Here is a 22,148-nt window from a genome sequence, read left to right on the forward strand (position 1 = left end):
ATTTTCTCAGTTACTTCATACCAACACCGAACTACCAAACACAAACGGCTAGAAAAGTGTTACTGCCACAGGGATCAAAAGTAGGATTGGATAATCAAGAGTTAAAAGTAGCTCCGGTGTATCGAGCATTATCCAGTGGCCGTGAGCTACCACTGGGGAAGAATGTGCTCGTGCATGGCGGTCTGCAAATGAACTCCCACTTACGATATCAAGATATCATTGTGTTTATTACGCATGCCCCCCTATGCTTTAGAATGTAAAGATGTGCTCTAATGTTCATTTACAGCTAAGGACAGGGCTGAATTCACATAGGTGTGTTTGTTCGACATCAGTTGGCTTAAGAGTTGTTCAAAAGTAACTCCTTGTAGCTGTTGGTATCAAGCAAACCAGGCTCTTCTAGGCTACAAGCATGAGCTAAATAGCCCCTAGCTCCCCTCAATTTCAAACCCTCTGCCAAATCATGGTAGGTCCAAATAAAAGGTGTATACAACCTGTACAAGGTCACAGCTAACCCCCGGACACATCCGACTCACAGTCCTATGATGTAGTGCACCAACAGAACGGTAGAACTGACCAACAACCCGAACATTACGACAGTACATCAACGCAAAAACCACAAGTGTATTACAGACAGTTAACCACAAGACAATTAATTGACCCCACATTACAATGGAATTGACACTTGCACCCTGGAAAGAACCATTGACCATTTCTGATCTGAAATGGATCGCTGTAACAAAATATATTGTGCAATGGCCAATAGCATCACTCATCGAAAACGATGCAAATCAATATTCTCACTCACCAAAATGCAGAAGCAGTCAATAACAGACATGTGCAATTGGGTCAATAGTTAGACCACAAACACCTGAAATGTACAGCCAGTCGATCAATACTCAGAGCCAATAAGCAGCTAGGCGGGTGCTACTCATCAAAAGATAAATAGAGCGAAAACATTAAAAAGGACTGGGGAATGGTGCATACGAAATCACTGGTCAAAATGTAGTGGAACTAGGTTTCCTGGTGGCCTACTCCGACTTAATTTTCTCCTTTTCCTTCTCTCTCCCCCTCTGCCCGGCTAACCTGTGCTAAGCTCCAACCCTCTCCCTCCTTTTCCACACAGCTTCTTTACTGGCCGCCGGGTGTACCACAGAGACTCTCAGTTCCCTGGCACCCGCGCCAATCCTCACGCACTTGCCTCATCACTACTCCACTTGGATAATGGCCCATGAGAGTGGCACGAAGCGCGGCTATTCAATACGTGTTGTAGTTGAAGGTTTGCTACTTTGACGATTCTGCGCTCATCGAATAGATGATTTAGTCTGGGTTTTATTTGCCTGTCCCATGGTCTGCCTTCAAAAGAATAAAACCAGGGCTGGTTGGCCTACTCACGCATGGCATGGGGACACTCAGTTCATGGCACAAATATGGAATGGAGGAAGTCGTGTTGATCCTTGTAACAGGGTTGCCAGGTGTGTCTCTGTCATGGGTACAAGATGGCCCATCACCAGGCTTTCATTTTGCCATCAGTAGCATTGAGGGCGTTGTAATCTTGGGTCATTTCATTTTAATATTCAGGACTAAAAGTCCTGCACTGGGACATTGGGCCCCCGGTGACATGGAGTCATCGGGTAACCGTATACTAGTTAAGAAGACAGTGGGTCTCATTTAGAGCTTGCCAGTATCCTGCCATACTGCCCCTACCATTTCCACCACCTGATATCCCGCTATTTACACGTGGCGGAAAGGGTGACAAGTTCCCATTCCATGGAGTCCCATAGGACTTTATAGATGGGATTGGTGGGTAATGCTGATTTTGGAAGATTCCAGACCAGGGGGAACTTGTAGTGAGCCCCACTATCACCATTGGTCGGTCAGACAAGAGCATGATGCTGCTGCGATGTTTATTCACAACGAGGGCTCGAAATTGCCAACAGTCATTTATCTGCTGGTTCTGGCCTCAGAAAGCCTGGCTGGCTCGACAACCGTTACCAAGAGTAGCAGCTGAATTCCCAGGGCAGGTGCTGGACAACCCGTCCAATGCGTTATATGGATTAGTGAGCTTAAGGGCACATCTAGAAGACATTTAAAGCACAATGGATCAGATAAAACAAAAGTTAAAGTTTGCATGTCAGATACGTGTTGCATTTTATAGCAGGCCATGTACTAGTGCCTCGTTTCCATAGCGCCGGATCAAACCCTGGTCCCGATGCCTGCCCGACAAGCTCATGTTTTGCTTAACTTGGTTATTACCATGGAAAAATACGATGCATCTACAAGAATGGGATTTTTTAGAAAAGTACACACCTTTTATTTGAAGCATTCTAGAGTAACAACAAAACAATAAGAACTTGAAGAGGCGTCCCAGGAGGAGACACAAAGTGGAAGGACGGCGTGTTTTTAGGGTTTTGGGGACACCGCGGGTTTCAGTTGAGAAAAAAAAACTCGTGGCACCCCGCACCCCATAGCAGGCGGAGGTCCGTGAAAGGGGGGGGGTTCAATGGGGGAGGAGGGAAAGGGGGTTCAGACGAGCGGTTTCCAGTGCTCGCTCATTTACTCAGCTGTCAGCGAGGGTAACACCGAGGCCGGATAAACTTATTTAAACTTGTTTCCATGGGAACGAGAGCCCCAGGAGCGTCCTTCTGGTCCGCCACCCCCATTCCCTGAGTCAGAGTCCCCAGGCCGTAGTGCCTCACTCACTCCTCTCCACTAGCGCCACCTCCCTTTCCCGAGCCGCTCCCATCCCTGAGGTGGTGGGGGGGGGGGGGGGGGGGGGGGGTTGAATCAAGAGCACTAAACATACCACCCCTTTACCGCGGTAAGGGGAGGTGGGGGTGATGGGGGCGGGGGTTTGACGGAAGCAGCTCCCATCCGCAGAAGCAGGTTTAGTAGTGCCTAGCCCACCCTCGTCTGCGAGTTGTTGTTTGCCTGCAGCCACCTACTAGGGTGGGCGCATGGCCCTCAACATGTGGCCAAGGAGGTGACCACCACCAAGCCAGTCTCCCAACAACAACAAACAGCGGCAGACGTTTTCTCAACAACGGATACAGTGTACGGCCCCGCCAACCCACCCTGCTCAGGTCCCCCAGGCTACATAAAAGACCAAGCAGAGAAACGGTTACAAGTGAAGACACAGTGTATCCAGAGACAATGCCACAACTATCCAGAGACAATGCCACAACTTTTGCAGTAAAAACACGCGGAAGTGAAACTCAAGCTGTGTCTTAGCGCCTGGGAGCTCCTCAGAAGTTACTGCAGACACGTCCGCTGGGTCCGCGGACTTTGGTTTGAGGGTCGGGGTTCCTGCGGCGGGGCTGCTCCTACCTGGTCTGTTCCTGGCTCCTGCTGCTCCCCTGCTGGGCTGTGGGCTCTCTATCTTGGCTGCGGCTTCTCTCGCCACCCCCGATTCCTACCGCAGCGGAGGTTTGAATGTGCGCCGAGAAGCGAGTCAATTTCTCAGCAGTGAAACTGACACGGGCTCCTCCTCGCCCACTCCCTGCTCGCGGGGAGGGGCTGGAGACCGTTGCCACGCCCACGACAGGCTTCAATGGCAGCAGCCACTTCTACCCCGCCCACTCATTGGTCAAAGGGGCATGGCCATTCTCGTTTTGCCCCGCCTACTCCCTGCTGCATGGGTGGGGCGCAGTTCACCGTTCTCCCCTCACAGCCCCACCTGGGTAGGGGCCATACGGTCCTCATGCCATTCACAGGACTTGCTATCTAAGGAGAACCATGGGGTGGGGGCATCCACCTCCGTTGCTCTGTACACTCCATGCAACTGCCAGTAGTGGGGAGGAGCCACATTGTCACTCTGTACCCTGAACACACCCCTCCCCCCCGTGCCGGAGTAGTTTTACCCCACCCATTCCCTGCTGACTAGACACGTGGTCCAGCCATCCCTTGCTGTCAGGAGTAGTGGGCGGGCCCTTCCATCTGCCCCGCCTACTCCTTTCTGCCTCGAATAGGCGGGTTACAATTCTGATGCTGGTCCACCCACTCTATAAAGCTTCAAGAATGGATGCGTATTGGCCACGCCCACTACCTGTTGACTGTAGGAGGGTTGGGCCACGCCTCGTCTTTTGCCAGGAGTTGGGCGGGAAGAACCTCTCTGATATGCCCGACCTTGTTTATTGCCACCTTCCTTCGTGAAGAGTGGCTTCAGAAATTCTCCTGCTCCGCCCATTCACAGTTTTGCGCGTCAACACCACTTGGAGAGAGCGAGTGGGGCCCACTCCCTCCATACCCCCCCTTCAGTGAATGTGTGGGGAGGTTTTCCCTTGGTTCAGCTCCACATAGAGTTTAGCAGGCTGAGGGGATCCTCTGAGCCCCTCCCGCTTTCAGGACTCTCCAGGGAGGGGAGCTTTAAGCCCCTCCTCAGCCCGCCCACTCCTTGCAGGGTTCTCTTCCTTCTGCAGACTCTGGGTATGGATCAGACCCTCCCTGTGCCAGAACCATGACATCATTGGCAAGGCATCATGGGAGAAGGAAGAATACCTCCCTCCGCCCTCCGCCAACTGCTTTTTTTCTAATTAAAGTTTTCCTCTAGAAACTAGAATAGGCTTGAGGCGGACAACACCGTGACCCCGCCCAACCAAGCAGAATTTGGAAAGATGGCTGCACCCTTTTCCCCAATCTCCCCTTTCATTATTTAAATTGCGCGTTCAGTTTGCCCCGTTCGGCGCCGAGATGGCCAACTACTCCCGCAGGCTGGAGCGGCCTTAGCCCATTACATCATATGTTGTTTGAGACGGGGGTCAAATAGAATCACGCACCACACCCATCCACAAATCATGTCATTTTTGTGAGAATGCATTGAACTCCCTGCGTTTCTAATGGCCTATTGCCACTGAGGGTTGCCTGGGTTTTGCAAAGGGTTTCGGGGACGTGTTCCAGTCGAGTACAAGAAGCCAGGGGACTACAACCCCCTGAGACCTTCTAAATGTTTTCGACTGTTAACTCCCATCAGCCATACCCACAGAAAGGCTCATGGGATTCGTAGTTCAAAACATCTGGAGAGCTATAGGCCGCAGACCCAATGCCCTAGGCGGTGGTCCTCTGTGGTGGCCTTGCAGCTTTACCTAACAGCTGGGTATGTGTTGTCTGGTTGGTGTGTGTTAAATCATGGTAGCGATGGATGATTGTTGTGGAGTGGTTCTGTAGGACTGGGTTTGGCAGCTTCAATATTTGGCGTCAAGAGACTTTTCCCCAACACCCCTGTGTATTATGTTCGTTTCCTGTGGCAGCTGTGCACTGTATCGTCACATTGAAGACTGTCTGGGTGGTGAATGTCTTTGAGCAGATTTCTCGTATGCATGCCTTTAACTGGGCCAGGGCTAGCTGCGGCAGAGCCTTCTCCCTGTTGCATTAAATAGCACCTGGCATGATTTTTCTTGTGCACACATTAAAACCCTGAACACTACACAGAGGAACTTGCACTAGTTTACAATACAAAGGATGGACGGATTGAATGATTAGCAAGATGTAAGAGGAGTATGTGTCGGGCAATCAGAAGCTGTGCTCTGCTCAAGCAGGACAGCTAAGTCTCCCACCCAAAGGAGGAGACTATCCAAACGAGAGTAAAAGAATCTTGGTTTGCAGTAATTTTACTGTTAGGATGTTATCACAATGGAAATCCGCAGCAAGGTCAGTCTGTATTATATTTTCAGAAGGGCTGCAGCTTGAATCAAAGTCACAGACATTTCAGTCAAACATAAACAATTGTGGTCATTGGGGGTTCCCAAAATGCTATCTGATTTTATGCAAACAGCTTGTAGCCTACATTGATGCTATTTGTCCACATTTTTCCCCCTCAGATTTGACTCCGGGGCCGGCGCATGGTTAATTGTGGTCTACCACTTCAAAATGATGTTTGTGTCTCTCCAGTTACCATCTCTGAGGCACTTCTGTGGTGCATAGAATATAATAGAGATGTTTCCTAATACAAATTCCAATGGGTGATTTCCCCGGCTTTATAATAGAGACTGCAAAACATAAGCACACCTGGAACTTCATTATTCTGTAGCCATATTCCCTCCGCATGTAAGCAGCTGATTGACACTTTTGAACAAGGTCGGTCTCTGGCAAAATACACATTTAAAGTTCTGCAGCCTTCAGTGTGTGACCACTAATGCCTCTATAGATAATATGCACATACCATCAACCCCATCTCGGGTCTTCATTCTTTGGCACATTCCTACATAAAGCAATGGACGGATAGGGTGATTTGCTGCATATTAGCACAAGGCAAATGAGATGGCCTCTGCATGGCAGAATAAAGAAAGTCACTCGGCAGTGCACAGAAACTCGAAATTACCACTTTAGACAAGTTTGATCTGGGTGATTTGTTTACAGAAGTACAGCGATTTACTCACTGATTGCTTTATTTGAGCAAGAAAGTCAAAGCAAGCGTTTAAACATTGGCTGAAATCTTACAAACATCTGAAGATTCAAGGGTACTCGGAAGCTATGTTTAGTGTTTGACTATACAACATGACAAAGACATTTTCAATCTAATAAGTAATATGGAATCATTACAGGCCTATTCATTAATAAATCCAATTCCTGAAAATATATGGAAGGAATATTACAAGAAGACCTACAAGAAAACAAAGTATGAAAGATGTCCTACTCATAAAGGATGCAGCCTCTTGGCAGTTAAGTGTCTTTGAGGTGTACATATTAGATTTAATTCATACATTACAATTTTCTAGAGCACAGGAGCCAGACAGGAAATCAAATGTCACCTTAAAGGGAGTGTAAAACCTATACGCTATTATCTTGAAGTTATTTACAAATATAATGCATGCTCAAGTTACTCCTATTTCGTGGTAAATATCACATAAAGTTCCTATATACAAAAAAGGAGAACAGAACAGATTCTAAGAACCATCGCCCAATCGCTCTTTTAGATCTATCGAGTAACATGTTCTCAAGCTCTGAAGTATCTTCGCCCTGCTCCTCTTCGCTTGGTTCTTCGGAGGAGCTATCCTGGCTCTCCGTCTTCTTCGTTCTAAGTGACTTCTTTGGGCCCACTCCTTTCCAATCCTTCTTTCGTTCGAAGAGGTAAGGACGTGCTCCCCCGGAGGCCACCGTGACTGGGTAAGGGAGCTCCATGCAAGGGGGACGCCAGCGAGCTATCCCCTTTCAGGGAAAAAGCCTTGCGGAAAAAAAAAGACCTGATTGTTGATCAAGTATCCACAGGATGGAATTCGAGCTCCGTGAGTGATTGGTGAGAGGCTCTGTATATCAATTCCTAGGCGATTCTTCCTTATTTCCTTTGCAGGAGAAAGTGCCAGCTTCCAAGTGGCATGTTATTCCTTCGGAACCACAGAGACGAATAAGAGATAAGAAAGTCGTCGGGAATCTAGAGAAGGGAAGCCGTAAATAATGCAAGATACAGAAAGAAACTCCTGAACCCCAAAGACACCCCCAAGAGACCCGGAGGTATCGCGAACCAACAAATTGGCAAAAGGAGATTTGTGCGGCAGCAGGGAAGCTGCATAACCACAGAGTGGACACAGGGGAGAGTGGCGTGGTAACAGGAGTGCTCCGGTGTAACAGAGTGAGCACAGAAGGGAGTGAGTAGGGTGACAGGGCGATCAATAAGAGTACCAAAACAAGGAGAGAAAAGGACCCGGGCGAAAGGCAGGCAAAATGAGAATAGAGCAAGAAGGTAACAAGTAGCGTCTTACCCGGAGGAAACGTAGGGTTGCAATGCGCCGGACTACAACCCAAGACCAACTAAGTAACTGGCAGTGGCCATCTTGGAAAACACTAGACCTGTTCTAGTGAAAATGTGTGAAACGTGATGGCACACTAGTGAAGCCGCCATTGATGCCAGCATCTCCAAGGGTGACGCATTACACATGTTTTTTATTAATACACTTGGACGAGTGGGTGCTAAAAACAGGTATTAATGACACATATCAGTCTGGGTATAGGAACAGCCCTCAATGGTTTTATTTTGACCTTATTACAGAAAATTGCATATATAAATCACCAGTCGATCTATGTTGCTTTTTTTAATGATAGCATTTGATGAGGTCAGCTGGGGAAAGCTTTGGGCGAAACTCTGTAAGTGGGGGTGTCCGGCCCATCTCCCCAGTATACTCAATCATCTGCATTCAGAGACCCAAATGCAAATTAGATGATCCATATCATAATCTATGTCTAAACGTATACAGACCTTTAGAAGCCAGAGACAAGGATGGGTATTGACTCTAGCACTTTTCAATGTCTACTTGGCTCCTACACCGAAATTAACATGTATCCGCCGACATTAGCAAATACGAGGATTCCGTGCTTGGTATATGCCGATGATTTGGTTCTGTTTGACACTTATTGGCCTACACCGAGGAATACATGCCTTGGAGGGATATAGGACAGAACAAGATATTGAAACTAATGCTCAGAAATCGAAGATGATGGTTTTCAGTGACTTAAAAAAAGAAGAAAATGAGAACATACCATTGGTATATAAAGGAAATTCCATTAGGAGTAGTAGAAAAGTGGAAATATTTAGGATTTGAAATTAATGGAAGGAACAATATCTTGGAGACTCCAAGGCAGACAGATATGAAGTATGGAGCCCAAATGCAAACAATAGATAAGAAATATGGTCGTTTCTCCTTAATAACTCTAAGGGCCTCATCACGAGTCTGGCGGTAACCCTTAAATGCGGCGGTAGCGCTATTACCGCTGCATTTAAGGGTCCACCAGATCATAGCCTTGGAGGATTTCCCCCCAGCTATTGGCTGGGGGGAAATCCATGGCAAATTTGCTGATTTTCGGCACTATTACCGCCGGCGCGAAATCCGCCAGCGGTAATGGCGTGAATTTTCCCCATTGGGCTCAATGGGGAATGAGGAATTCCCGAATGGGCCCAATGGGGAATGGGCACTAACCGTTCCGCCAAACCCGTGATCCGGCATTAATAGCGCCGGGGGTTGGCGGTAGGGCTAATAGCACCGGCGGTAATAGTGCTGGCGTTACCGCCCAACTCGTGATGAGGCCCTTAGTACGACTCTGACCTAACTACCCTTAAATGTAAGTGCAATGTGGCTGAGATGAAATGGAGGGTTTTCTTGTTCATCCTCTGACAAACTTGCCTGCCACCTGCTCCAAAGGTAATCATGACTCTTTGTCCATACTAAGAAGAGAGCCCACATCCAGGCCTGTGTCTCTGCAGCATCTAACAACCTGGCCGAACTCTTCAAAATCTGCAAAGAGCTGGCCAACCCTGCTGCAGTCTCTACCTCTCCTGTCGCCCTCCAGGCCCTTTGCACAGCCCTTACCTCTCACTTCATCTCTAAAACCCCGGATCCTGTCCAACCTCTCGTCCGCTCTCCCTTCTCCATCTGCAAACTCTGGCCCTCCTACAGCTGCCCCGACCCTCTTTCTCTTCCTTTCCTCTTTTCTCCCTGTGACGTTCTGATGTAAGTTTGTCAAAGTAATGACATTCTGATAAGTTTGTCAAAGTAAATCATAACGAATAATGAAGTAGCGAAGACCAGGAAGTACCCACTGTATGGCCTTTCCTCTAATGCATGCCAATCTGTTTTTGGTCGCCTAGGAGACGAGGGAGCGTGAGGACGAAAACGAAAAGGACGGTTTATCCTGGGCGTACTGAAGAGCGGAGCGAAGAGACCAGGGGAGGAGAGTTGGAAGCAGGCCTGTGGGGCGCGTATGAGAAAAATCCCAGAGAGTGAAGCTGCTCGTAGCATGTTATCATCATTTGGTTCGGAAACACTGTCACCCGACAACCAAAGCCGTATGTAAACGAGAAAAGGGAAAGTGACAAGGAAAACAGTCAGCCGAAGCTGATGCGACGTCAGTTACAGCCGTCAGCTGTGTAACCGAGTCTGACGGAACCTACGCCGTCGGAGGTGAGTGAAAGAAAGAGAGAGAGAGAGAGAGGAGAACTATACCGTTTTAATCAGATACCAATTGAGTACAGAAAAGGCGAACGTTGTCGCTCGATAATACATAAGGAAGTTAGCGCCGTTGCGCTTTTGCTTAAGACATTAGTATGAGCAACCAAGTTGAAAGGAGTGTATAATTTTAAGTACGCGCCGTTGCGCAATCAACGTTTAGGAACTGTTAAGAAAAGAAAAGGTTTATGTCTATACCAGTTTGGGAAACATTAGCATCAAGGCACTACCAGGTTTACTAGAAGAGCATACATTTAAAATATAACATGATTCGTTATGAAAGGGAGAAAGAACATTCCCATTTGAGGAACGCTGTGTAACAGAAGGAAGCTGAATCATATTACAGTCAAAGGCAACATCAGAGTTCACGAACAAGAAGGGAAGTATACAAATAAAAGAGTGTGAAGTTGAGGAAGAAAGAAAAAGAAAGATAAATAGTTAGAAACCAAGAAAGAGAAAGGAGAGAAGAATGATTCAATAGTAGAGATCATAAAGAGAAAGAAGACAGGAGGAACCTTGAGAAGGAGAATTATCTGTTTATGACTGAAGTTTTAAAACTTTATAAGGAAGAAAACTATAATCTCTTACCTGACCTGCTGACAAAGAAACCATCCCTATACATGAAGCTGGAAGACATCAAAAGAAGTTGTATCCTTTTCAGTATTTAAAAGGAAAAAGTAAATATTACATTAATAAAAGAATTGGATTCTCGTTGTAATCCAAACAACCTACGTTTTGGCTCTGAGTATTATTCATCTCTTAAAGGTCATTCCTCACAATTGGTGTCAGAAGTGGGATAAGAGAACGCTATGGAGGACCTTATTAAAACCCTAAGTGAGGGACAGCAATTATTACAACAGGCCTTACAATTACAGACTCAGCAGGCCCAAGCGGACAGACTAGCATTTCAACAAGCATTACAAATGCAGCAAGCGCAACTGCTTGAGGTTACGAATACCAGGAACAACACTCCAGTACCTACCTCTGTGTTACAAAAATATTCAACAGGAGAAGACCCTGCACATTTTTTTGTGAATTTTGAAAGAGTTGCTCGAAATGCACAGTGGCCAGCCGAGAGATGGTGCCATTACATCGCACCATTGATGACCGGGGAAATGCAATCAGCTTATCAAACCGCCAACCCAACAGGAGACACCACGTATGGAGATATGAAGAAAGTAGTGTTAGAGAGGATGGGGCACGATGAAGAAACATATCGCATCAAATTCAGAGACATCAAGTTGGGTGGGGAGGAAACTCCTAGACAGCTGTACTACCGAGTTAAAGAACTGGCCGAGAAATGGTTACAGCCCACTGTGTCCTCTACAAATGAAATAACGGAGAAAGTGATATTAGAACAATTTATTGAAGCTCTTCCCGGACCTGTTCAGAGATGGGTTAAACAACACCATAGACTATCTTTAGAGGAAGCCGTAGATGTGGCTTCAGCATATCAAAAAGCTGGACAGGGTCGGATAATGACATATCCGATAGCTAACAAGTTACATCACCCTGTGAACAAAGCGATGCCCCAATCGAGATGGCCACACTCTATGTTAAAGAAACCTGAAGGAGAAGTTTTACGGTCTCGACCAAACAGTGAAGGCCCTAGCAATTATCGTCCTTTTCCATCCTCCGTTCGAGGCCCTCAATGTTTTGATTGCGGGGAATGGGGTCATCTTGCTAGGTTCTGTCCAAAGAAAGCAAAAACAGAACCAATGGATGTAGGGGTCTTCGACTCCTTGAAAGAAAATGAATATCTGGAATACCTACCTGGAAAACAACATCAATACCTGTATACTTGTGATGCAGAAGTCGATGGAAAAACCACAACTGCATTGATCGACTCAGGGAGCCTACAGACCGCTGTAACACAAGAGTTGGTAGGTGAACCTTATCGTTCTTCTGGGGAAATTCCAATACGTTGTGTGCATGGAGATGTAAAATCTTACCCATCAAAGAATATTCAGATTAAACTAGGAGGGGAGACCATGGGGGTGAAAGCAGCTGTTCTCCCCAAGCTACCAAAGCCATTATTAGTTGGGTCCGATATACCTGAGTTGCCTAAATTAATACATAAAATTGAGAAGAGCTGGTGGGAAACTGCCCCTTTCTTTGAAGAAGAAATCGACCCTCCAACCAATAAAGCGGTTAAGAGTAAAAAGTTAAAGAAACTTCAGAAAGAAGAATGGAAGAGTAAGAATGTACTTCCCATAGCAGTGGACTGGAAGATAGAGGAAGATGGTGATAGTTTCAGGACAGCTCAGGATCTAGACCCCTTACTTCAGTATGCCAGGGAACGAGCTTTGGAAGATCCTAAGGGTCAAGGTCCACATTTCATCAAAGAGAAAGGGTTGTTATACCGAGTGAGCAAATCCCGGACGGGAGATGAGTTGAAGCAACTTGTAGTACCTCAGAAATATTATCCAACAGTATTAGAAGTCGCCCATGTACAAGTTGGGGAAGGACACCTGGGAACGGAGAAGACGACTAAGAAAATTTTGGACAGATTTTACTGGCCAGGGGTTTATCAACAAGTATTTAGATTTTGTCAAGCCTGTGAGGAATGCCAGAAGAAGAATAGGGCCAACGTAAAGAAAGCTCCCCTACAACCAATGCCACTGGTACAAGAGCCATTCAGCAGAATTGGTATCGATATTGTCGGACCTATTGACCCCACGAGAAGAGGTCATAAATACATCCTCGTGGTGGTAGACTATGCCACTCGCTACCCAGAAGCTTTCCCCTTAAAGGCCACTAATATACAACAGATATGTGACGTATTAATCCCTTTTATAGGTCGAGTGGGGATTCCCCGAGAAATTGTTACGGACCGAGGAACAAACTTTATGTCCAATGTGATGAAACACGTCTGTGATACGTTAAAGATAGAGCATCTGAAGACAGCAGTATACCATCCACAAACGGATGGGTTAGTAGAACGATATAACCAGACTATCAAGCAGATGATACGAAAAACCACCACACCAGAAGACAAAGACTGGGACCGAATACTACCGTGGATACTAATGACACTCAGAAATACTCCACAATCTTCCACAGGCTTCTCACCCTTCGAATTGTTATTTGGAAGACCCGTGAGGGGTTTGTTAGACGTGTTGAAAGAGAATTGGGAGGAACAACCAGAACAGGAGTTGTCCCTAACTGAATATGCCTCACAACTGCAGGAACGAATAGAACGACTACGAGTTGTAGCAAGAGATAATCTTCTCCAAGCCCAGTTGAACCAAGAGAAATATTACAACCAGAAAGCCCAACTTCGTACCTTTAAGAAAGGAGATCAGGTTCTAATCTTAATGCCAACCTCAGACAATAAGATGTTAGCCAGTTGGAAGGGGCCTTTCGAGATCCAAGAAGTTTTGGGACCCTTAACATATAAAGTGAAACAACCCGGTAGTAGACTTATATGTCAGACGTATCATGTGAATTTGATTAAGAAGTGGATTCCACCAATACAGAACATCGCTATGATCACTAATGATGTACCATTAGAATGAAACTTTCCACAGATAAAAGAGAAAATAGGTATCGAAGGGTTGAATATCAACATGGAATTAACAGTACTACAGAAATCGGAGCTATCTCATCTTTTACAAGAATTTGATGACGTATTCTCTTCTCTTCCAGGAAGAACTAGTCTAACCTACCATCGTATAGAAACTAAACCAGGGTCTATAGTAAGACTCAGACCCTATCGGATACCTGAGTCAAAAGTAAAAGCTATAAATCAGGAAGTTCAAGAAATGCTAGATTTAGGAATCATCGAACCATCATTTAGCGACTGGAGTTCCCCAGTAGTCCTGGTCCCGAAGCCAGATGGCAGTGTCAGGTTCTGCATGGACTTTCGGAAATTAAATGAAATCTCTAAATTTGACGCTTATCCGATGCCACGCATCGAGGATCTCTTGAATAATCTAGGAAAGGCCAAGTTCTTGACTACCATCGATCTGACCAAGGGCTATTGGCAGATACCATTATCAGCAGCCGACAAAGAGAAAACAGCCTTCGCTACTCCGACCAGACTCTACCAGTTTACAGTATTACCCTTTGGCCTCCATGGCGCGCCAGCAACCTTTCAGAGGTTGATGAATCATTTGATAAAAGGGCATGAAGGATATGTCGGTGCATATCTAGACGATATCATTGTATATAGTAAAACTTGGCAAGAACATATGGTTCATCTGCGAAAATTACTAGTAAAACTGAAAGAGGCTGGTTTACATGTAAACCCGAAGAAAACCCATATAGCTGAGTTCCACACGAAGTATTTAGGGTATTATGTTGGACAAGGGATTATTAGACCCCAAGAAGAGAAAGTAAAAGCCATCAAAGAGCTTAAGTTCCCGGAAAATCCAAAACAAATACGGGCCTTCCTTGGTTTTGTGGGATATTACAGAAGATTTATTCCACACTTTTCTACTTTGGCTTCTCCACTAACAAATCTGTTGAGGAAACCCTCCTTACCTAAGAAGAACTGGCAGAGTCCTGAAGCTATTGAAGCCTTTAATGCTTTAAAAGAAGCTCTCACCGGTAAGGCGATGTTACAATGCCCTGATTTTGAATCCCCATTTGTTCTTCAGACGGATGCTTCAGGAACGGGACTTGGGGCAGTCCTCCTTCAGGATCAAGGGAACGGCGAAAGACCAGTGCTGTTCATCAGTCGTAAATTACTACCTCACGAACTCAACTACCCGACAATAGAAAAGGAGTGTTTAGCTGTTAAGTGGGCCATTGATGCCCTCAGATACTATCTGTTGGGACGTGAATTTACACTAATGACGGATCATGCACCGTTGGTATGGTTAGCACGCAACAAGGACTCAAATCAAAGAGTACTAAGGTGGTTCCTTTCCCTCCAGCCCTTCTCTTTTAAAACCGTTCACAAACCTGGGAAGCTGCTGTCACAAGCCGATTATTTGTCCAGGGCCCAAACCCTTCCCGAACGTAAGGGTTTAGTAGAGGGGGTGTGACGTTCTGATGTAAGTTTGTCAAAGTAATGACATTCTGATAAGTTTGTCAAAGTAAATCATAACGAATAATGAAGTAGCGAAGACCAGGAAGTACCCACTGTATGGCCTTTCCTCTAATGCATGCCAATCTGTTTTTGGTCGCCTAGGAGACGAGGGAGCGTGAGGACGAAAACGAAAAGGACGGTTTATCCTGGGCGTACTGAAGAGCGGAGCGAAGAGACCAGGGGAGGAGAGTTGGAAGCAGGCCTGTGGGGCGCGTATGAGAAAAATCCCAGAGAGTGAAGCTGCTCGTAGCATGTTATCATCATTTGGTTCGGAAACACTGTCACCCGACAACCAAAGCCGTATGTAAACGAGAAAAGGGAAAGTGACAAGGAAAACAGTCAGCCGAAGCTGATGCGACGTCAGTTACAGCCGTCAGCTGTGTAACCGAGTCTGACGGAACCTACGCCGTCGGAGGTGAGTGAAAGAAAGAGAGAGAGAGAGAGAGGAGAACTATACCGTTTTAATCAGATACCAATTGAGTACAGAAAAGGCGAACGTTGTCGCTCGATAATACATAAGGAAGTTAGCGCCGTTGCGCTTTTGCTTAAGACATTAGTATGAGCAACCAAGTTGAAAGGAGTGTATAATTTTAAGTACGCGCCGTTGCGCAATCAACGTTTAGGAACTGTTAAGAAAAGAAAAGGTTTATGTCTATACCAGTTTGGGAAACATTAGCATCAAGGCACTACCAGGTTTACTAGAAGAGCATACATTTAAAATATAACATGATTCGTTATGAAAGGGAGAAAGAACATTCCCATTTGAGGAACGCTGTGTAACAGAAGGAAGCTGAATCATATTACAGTCAAAGGCAACATCAGAGTTCACGAACAAGAAGGGAAGTATACAAATAAAAGAGTGTGAAGTTGAGGAAGAAAGAAAAAGAAAGATAAATAGTTAGAAACCAAGAAAGAGAAAGGAGAGAAGAATGATTCAATAGTAGAGATCATAAAGAGAAAGAAGACAGGAGGAACCTTGAGAAGGAGAATTATCTGTTTATGACTGAAGTTTTAAAACTTTATAAGGAAGAAAACTATAATCTCTTACCTGACCTGCTGACAAAGAAACCATCCCTATACATGAAGCTGGAAGACATCAAAAGAAGTTGTATCCTTTTCAGTATTTAAAAGGAAAAAGTAAATATTACATTAATAAAAGAATTGGATTCTCGTTGTAATCCAAACAACCTACGTATTGGCTCTGAGTATTATTCATCTCTTAAAGGTCATTCCTCACAATTGGTGTCAGAAGTGGGATAAGAGAACGCTATGGAGGACCTTATTAAAACCCTAAGTGAGGGACAGCAATTATTACAACAGGCCTTACAATTACAGACTCAGCAGGCCCAAGCGGACAGACTAGCATTTCAACAAGCATTACAAATGCAGCAAGCACAACTGCTTGAGGTTACGAATACCAGGAACAACACTCCAGTACCTACCTCTGTGTTACAAAAATATTCAACAGGAGAAGACCCTGCACATTTTTTTGTGAATTTTGAAAGAGTTGCTCGAAATGCACAGTGGCCAGCCGAGAGATGGTGCCATTACATCGCACCATTGATGACCGGGGAAATGCAATCAGCTTATCAAACCGCCAACCCAACAGGAGACACCACGTATGGAGATATGAAGAAAGTAGTGTTAGAGAGGATGGGGCACGATGAAGAAACATATCGCATCAAATTCAGAGACATCAAGTTGGGTGGGGAGGAAACTCCTAGACAGCTGTACTACCGAGTTAAAGAACTGGCCGAGAAATGGTTACAGCCCACTGTGTCCTCTACAAATGAAATAACGGAGAAAGTGATATTAGAACAATTTATTGAAGCTCTTCCCGGACCTGTTCAGAGATGGGTTAAACAACACCATAGACTATCTTTAGAGGAAGCCGTAGATGTGGCTTCAGCATATCAAAAAGCTGGACAGGGTCGGATAATGACATATCCGATAGCTAACAAGTTACATCACCCTGTGAACAAAGCGATGCCCCAATCGAGATGGCCACACTCTATGTTAAAGAAACCTGAAGGAGAAGTTTTACGGTCTCGACCAAACAGTGAAGGCCCTAGCAATTATCGTCCTTTTCCATCCTCCGTTCGAGGCCCTCAATGTTTTGATTGCGGGGAATGGGGTCATCTTGCTAGGTTCTGTCCAAAGAAAGCAAAAACAGAACCAATGGATGTAGGGGTCTTCGACTCCTTGAAAGAAAATGAATATCTGGAATACCTACCTGGAAAACAACATCAATACCTGTATACTTGTGATGCAGAAGTCGATGGAAAAACCACAACTGCATTGATCGACTCAGGGAGCCTACAGACTGCTGTAACACAAGAGTTGGTAGGTGAACCTTATCGTTCTTCTGGGGAAATTCCAATACGTTGTGTGCATGGAGATGTAAAATCTTACCCATCAAAGAATATTCAGATTAAACTAGGAGGGGAGACCATGGGGGTGAAAGCAGCTGTTCTCCCCAAGCTACCAAAGCCATTATTAGTTGGGTCCGATATACCTGAGTTGCCTAAATTAATACATAAAATTGAGAAGAGCTGGTGGGAAACTGCCCCTTTCTTTGAAGAAGAAATCGATCCTCCAACCAATAAAGCGGTTAAGAGTAAAAAGTTAAAGAAACTTCAGAAAGAAGAATGGAAGAGTAAGAATGTACTTCCCATAGCAGTGGACTGGAAGATAGAGGAAGATGGTGATAGTTTCAGGACAGCTCAGGATCTAGACCCCTTACTTCAGTATGCCAGGGAACGAGCTTTGGAAGATCCTAAGGGTCAAGGTCCACATTTCATCAAAGAGAAAGGGTTGTTATACCGAGTGAGCAAATCCCGGACGGGAGATGAGTTGAAGCAACTTGTAGTACCTCAGAAATATTATCCAACAGTATTAGAAGTCGCCCATGTACAAGTTGGGGAAGGACACCTGGGAACGGAGAAGACGACTAAGAAAATTTTGGACAGATTTTACTGGCCAGGGGTTTATCAACAAGTATTTAGATTTTGTCAAGCCTGTGAGGAATGCCAGAAGAAGAATAGGGCCAACGTAAAGAAAGCTCCCCTACAACCAATGCCACTGGTACAAGAGCCATTCAGCAGAATTGGTATCGATATTGTCGGACCTATTGACCCCACGAGAAGAGGTCATAAATACATCCTCGTGGTGGTAGACTATGCCACTCGCTACCCAGAAGCTTTCCCCTTAAAGGCCACTAATATACAACAGATATGTGACGTATTAATCCCTTTTATAGGTCGAGTGGGGATTCCCCGAGAAATTGTTACGGACCGAGGAACAAACGTTATGTCCAATGTGATGAAACACGTCTGTGATACGTTAAAGATAGAGCATCTGAAGACAGCAGTATACCATCCACAAACGGATGGGTTAGTAGAACGATATAACCAGACTATCAAGCAGATGATACGAAAAACCACCACACCAGAAGACAAAGACTGGGACCGAATACTACCGTGGATACTAATGACACTCAGAAATACTCCACAATCTTCCACAGGCTTCTCACCCTTCGAATTGTTATTTGGAAGACCCGTGAGGGGTTTGTTAGACGTGTTGAAAGAGAATTGGGAGGAACAACCAGAACAGGAGTTGTCCCTAACTGAATATGCCTCACAACTGCAGGAACGAATAGAACGACTACGAGTTGTAGCAAGAGATAATCTTCTCCAAGCCCAGTTGAACCAAGAGAAATATTACAACCAGAAAGCCCAACTTCGTACCTTTAAGAAAGGAGATCAGGTTCTAATCTTAATGCCAACCTCAGACAATAAGATGTTAGCCAGTTGGAAGGGGCCTTTCGAGATCCAAGAAGTTTTGGGACCCTTAACATATAAAGTGAAACAACCCGGTAGTAGACTTATATGTCAGACGTATCATGTGAATTTGATTAAGAAGTGGATTCCACCAATACAGAACATCGCTATGATCACTAATGATGTACCATTAGAAGGAAACTTTCCACAGATAAAAGAGAAAATAGGTATCGAAGGGTTGAATATCAACATGGAATTAACAGTACTACAGAAATCGGAGCTATCTCATCTTTTACAAGAATTTGATGACGTATTCTCTTCTCTTCCAGGAAGAACTAGTCTAACCTACCATCGTATAGAAACTAAACCAGGGTCTATAGTAAGACTCAGACCCTATCGGATACCTGAGTCAAAAGTAAAAGCTATAAATCAGGAAGTTCAAGAAATGCTAGATTTAGGAATCATCGAACCATCATTTAGCGACTGGAGTTCCCCAGTAGTCCTGGTCCCGAAGCCAGATGGCAGTGTCAGGTTCTGCATGGACTTTCGGAAATTAAATGAAATCTCTAAATTTGACGCTTATCCGATGCCACGCATCGAGGATCTCTTGAATAATCTAGGAAAGGCCAAGTTCTTGACTACCATCGATCTGACCAAGGGCTATTGGCAGATACCATTATCAGCAGCCGACAAAGAGAAAACAGCCTTCGCTACTCCGACCGGACTCTACCAGTTTACAGTATTACCCTTTGGCCTCCATGGCGCGCCAGCAACCTTTCAGAGGTTGATGAATCATTTGATAAAAGGGCATGAAGGATATGTCGGTGCATATCTAGACGATATCATTGTATATAGTAAAACTTGGCAAGAACATATGGTTCATCTGCGAAAATTACTAGTAAAACTGAAAGAGGCTGGTTTACATGTAAACCCGAAGAAAACCCATATAGCTGAGTTCCACACGAAGTATTTAGGGTATTATGTTGGACAAGGGATTATTAGACCCCAAGAGGAGAAAGTAAAAGCCATCAAAGAGCTTAAGTTCCCGGAAAATCCAAAACAAATACGGGCCTTCCTTGGTTTTGTGGGATATTACAGAAGATTTATTCCACACTTTTCTACTTTGGCTTCTCCACTAACAAATCTGTTGAGGAAACCCTCCTTACCTAAGAAGAACTGGCAGAGTCCTGAAGCTATTGAAGCCTTTAATGCTTTAAAAGAAGCTCTCACCGGTAAGGCGATGTTACAATGCCCTGATTTTGAATCCCCATTTGTTCTTCAGACGGATGCTTCAGGAACGGGACTTGGGGCAGTCCTCCTTCAGGATCAAGGGAACGGCGAAAGACCAGTGCTGTTCATCAGTCGTAAATTACTACCTCACGAACTCAACTACCCGACAATAGAAAAGGAGTGTTTAGCTGTTAAGTGGGCCATTGATGCCCTCAGATACTATCTGTTGGGACGTGAATTTACACTAATGACGGATCATGCACCGTTGGTATGGTTAGCACGCAACAAGGACTCAAATCAAAGAGTACTAAGGTGGTTCCTTTCCCTCCAGCCCTTCTCTTTTAAAACCGTTCACAAACCTGGGAAGCTGCTGTCACAAGCCGATTATTTGTCCAGGGCCCAAACCCTTCCCGAACGTAAGGGTTTAGTAGAGGGGGTGTGACGTTCTGATGTAAGTTTGTCAAAGTAATGACATTCTGATAAGTTTGTCAAAGTAAATCATAACGAATAATGAAGTAGCGAAGACCAGGAAGTACCCACTGTATGGCCTTTCCTCTAATGCATGCCAATCTGTTTTTGGTCGCCTAGGAGACGAGGGAGCGTGAGGACGAAAACGAAAAGGACGGTTTATCCTGGGCGTACTGAAGAGCGGAGCGAAGAGACCAGGGGAGGAGAGTTGGAAGCAGGCCTGTGGGGCGCGTATGAGAAAAATCCCAGAGAGTGAAGCTGCTCGTAGCATGTTATCATCATTTGGTTCGGAAACACTGTCACCCGACAACCAAAGCCGTATGTAAACGAGAAAAGGGAAAGTGACAAGGAAAACAGTCAGCCGAAGCTGATGCGACGTCAGTTACAGCCGTCAGCTGTGTAACCGAGTCTGACGGAACCTACGCCGTCGGAGGTGAGTGAAAGAAAGAGAGAGAGAGAGAGAGGAGAACTATACCGTTTTAATCAGATACCAATTGAGTACAGAAAAGGCGAACGTTGTCGCTCGATAATACATAAGGAAGTTAGCGCCGTTGCGCTTTTGCTTAAGACATTAGTATGAGCAACCAAGTTGAAAGGAGTGTATAATTTTAAGTACGCGCCGTTGCGCAATCAACGTTTAGGAACTGTTAAGAAAAGAAAAGGTTTATGTCTATACCAGTTTGGGAAACATTAGCATCAAGGCACTACCAGGTTTACTAGAAGAGCATACATTTAAAATATAACATGATTCGTTATGAAAGGGAGAAAGAACATTCCCATTTGAGGAACGCTGTGTAACAGAAGGAAGCTGAATCATATTACAGTCAAAGGCAACATCAGAGTTCACGAACAAGAAGGGAAGTATACAAATAAAAGAGTGTGAAGTTGAGGAAGAAAGAAAAAGAAAGATAAATAGTTAGAAACCAAGAAAGAGAAAGGAGAGAAGAATGATTCAATAGTAGAGATCATAAAGAGAAAGAAGACAGGAGGAACCTTGAGAAGGAGAATTATCTGTTTATGACTGAAGTTTTAAAACTTTATAAGGAAGAAAACTATAATCTCTTACCTGACCTGCTGACAAAGAAACCATCCCTATACATGAAGCTGGAAGACATCAAAAGAAGTTGTATCCTTTTCAGTGCTTAAAAGGAAAAAGTAAATATTACATTAATAAAAGAATTGGATTCTCGTTCTAATCCAAACAACCTACGTATTGGCTCTGAGTATTATTCATCTCTTAAAGGTCATTCCTCACACTCCCCTAGAAAGGTTTCTAGACAAGTCCGATTTGTGAAAGTCTCGTCCAAACAGGTTTTCCCCTGTTCCTCCAAAACTATCCAGGACCACATTGACCCACTTGCTCTGGCTGATTTCTGCAACCTCTCCTTCACCTCAGGAGCCTTCCCCTCCCCTCTGAAGCACTCTCTTGTGCACTCTCTTCTCAAGAAACCCACAGCTGAACCTTCTTGCCCGGCAATCTATCGCCCAATCTCCAGCACACCTTTTGTGGGCAAACTCTTGGAAAATCTGGCCATCTCACAGTTTAAGCTCCACTCTGATTCTGTTGGTTGTCTCCATGACCACCAATCTGGCTTTAGAGCTGCCAGAGGCATGAAAACTATTTTTCTGAACATCCGTGAAGACCTGATCTCTAACCTTGACTCTAACATTCCTTCTATCCTCATCCTACTCGATCTCTCTTCTGCC

The 22,148-nt window shown here is 45.0% G+C and overlaps 1 protein-coding gene across 1 annotated transcript in view; it reads right to left on the reverse strand.

Moving 5' to 3' along the window:
* The window catches only part of RHOC (ras homolog family member C), a 163,576-nt gene extending 160,054 nt beyond the window's left edge, over positions 1 to 3,522 (reverse strand). The window contains exon 1 of the mRNA XM_069633330.1: positions 3,325 to 3,522. The gene's annotated coding sequence lies outside the window, so the exon portion shown is untranslated. The remainder of the gene's footprint in view (positions 1 to 3,324) is intronic.
* Between the last annotated feature and the right edge of the window lie 18,626 nt (positions 3,523 to 22,148).

The sequence above is a fragment of the Ambystoma mexicanum genome, chromosome 13 (assembly GCF_040938575.1).
Source record: "Ambystoma mexicanum isolate Mex_15411 chromosome 13, UKY_AmexF1_1, whole genome shotgun sequence".
NCBI classification, from domain to species: domain Eukaryota; kingdom Metazoa; phylum Chordata; class Amphibia; order Caudata; family Ambystomatidae; genus Ambystoma; species Ambystoma mexicanum.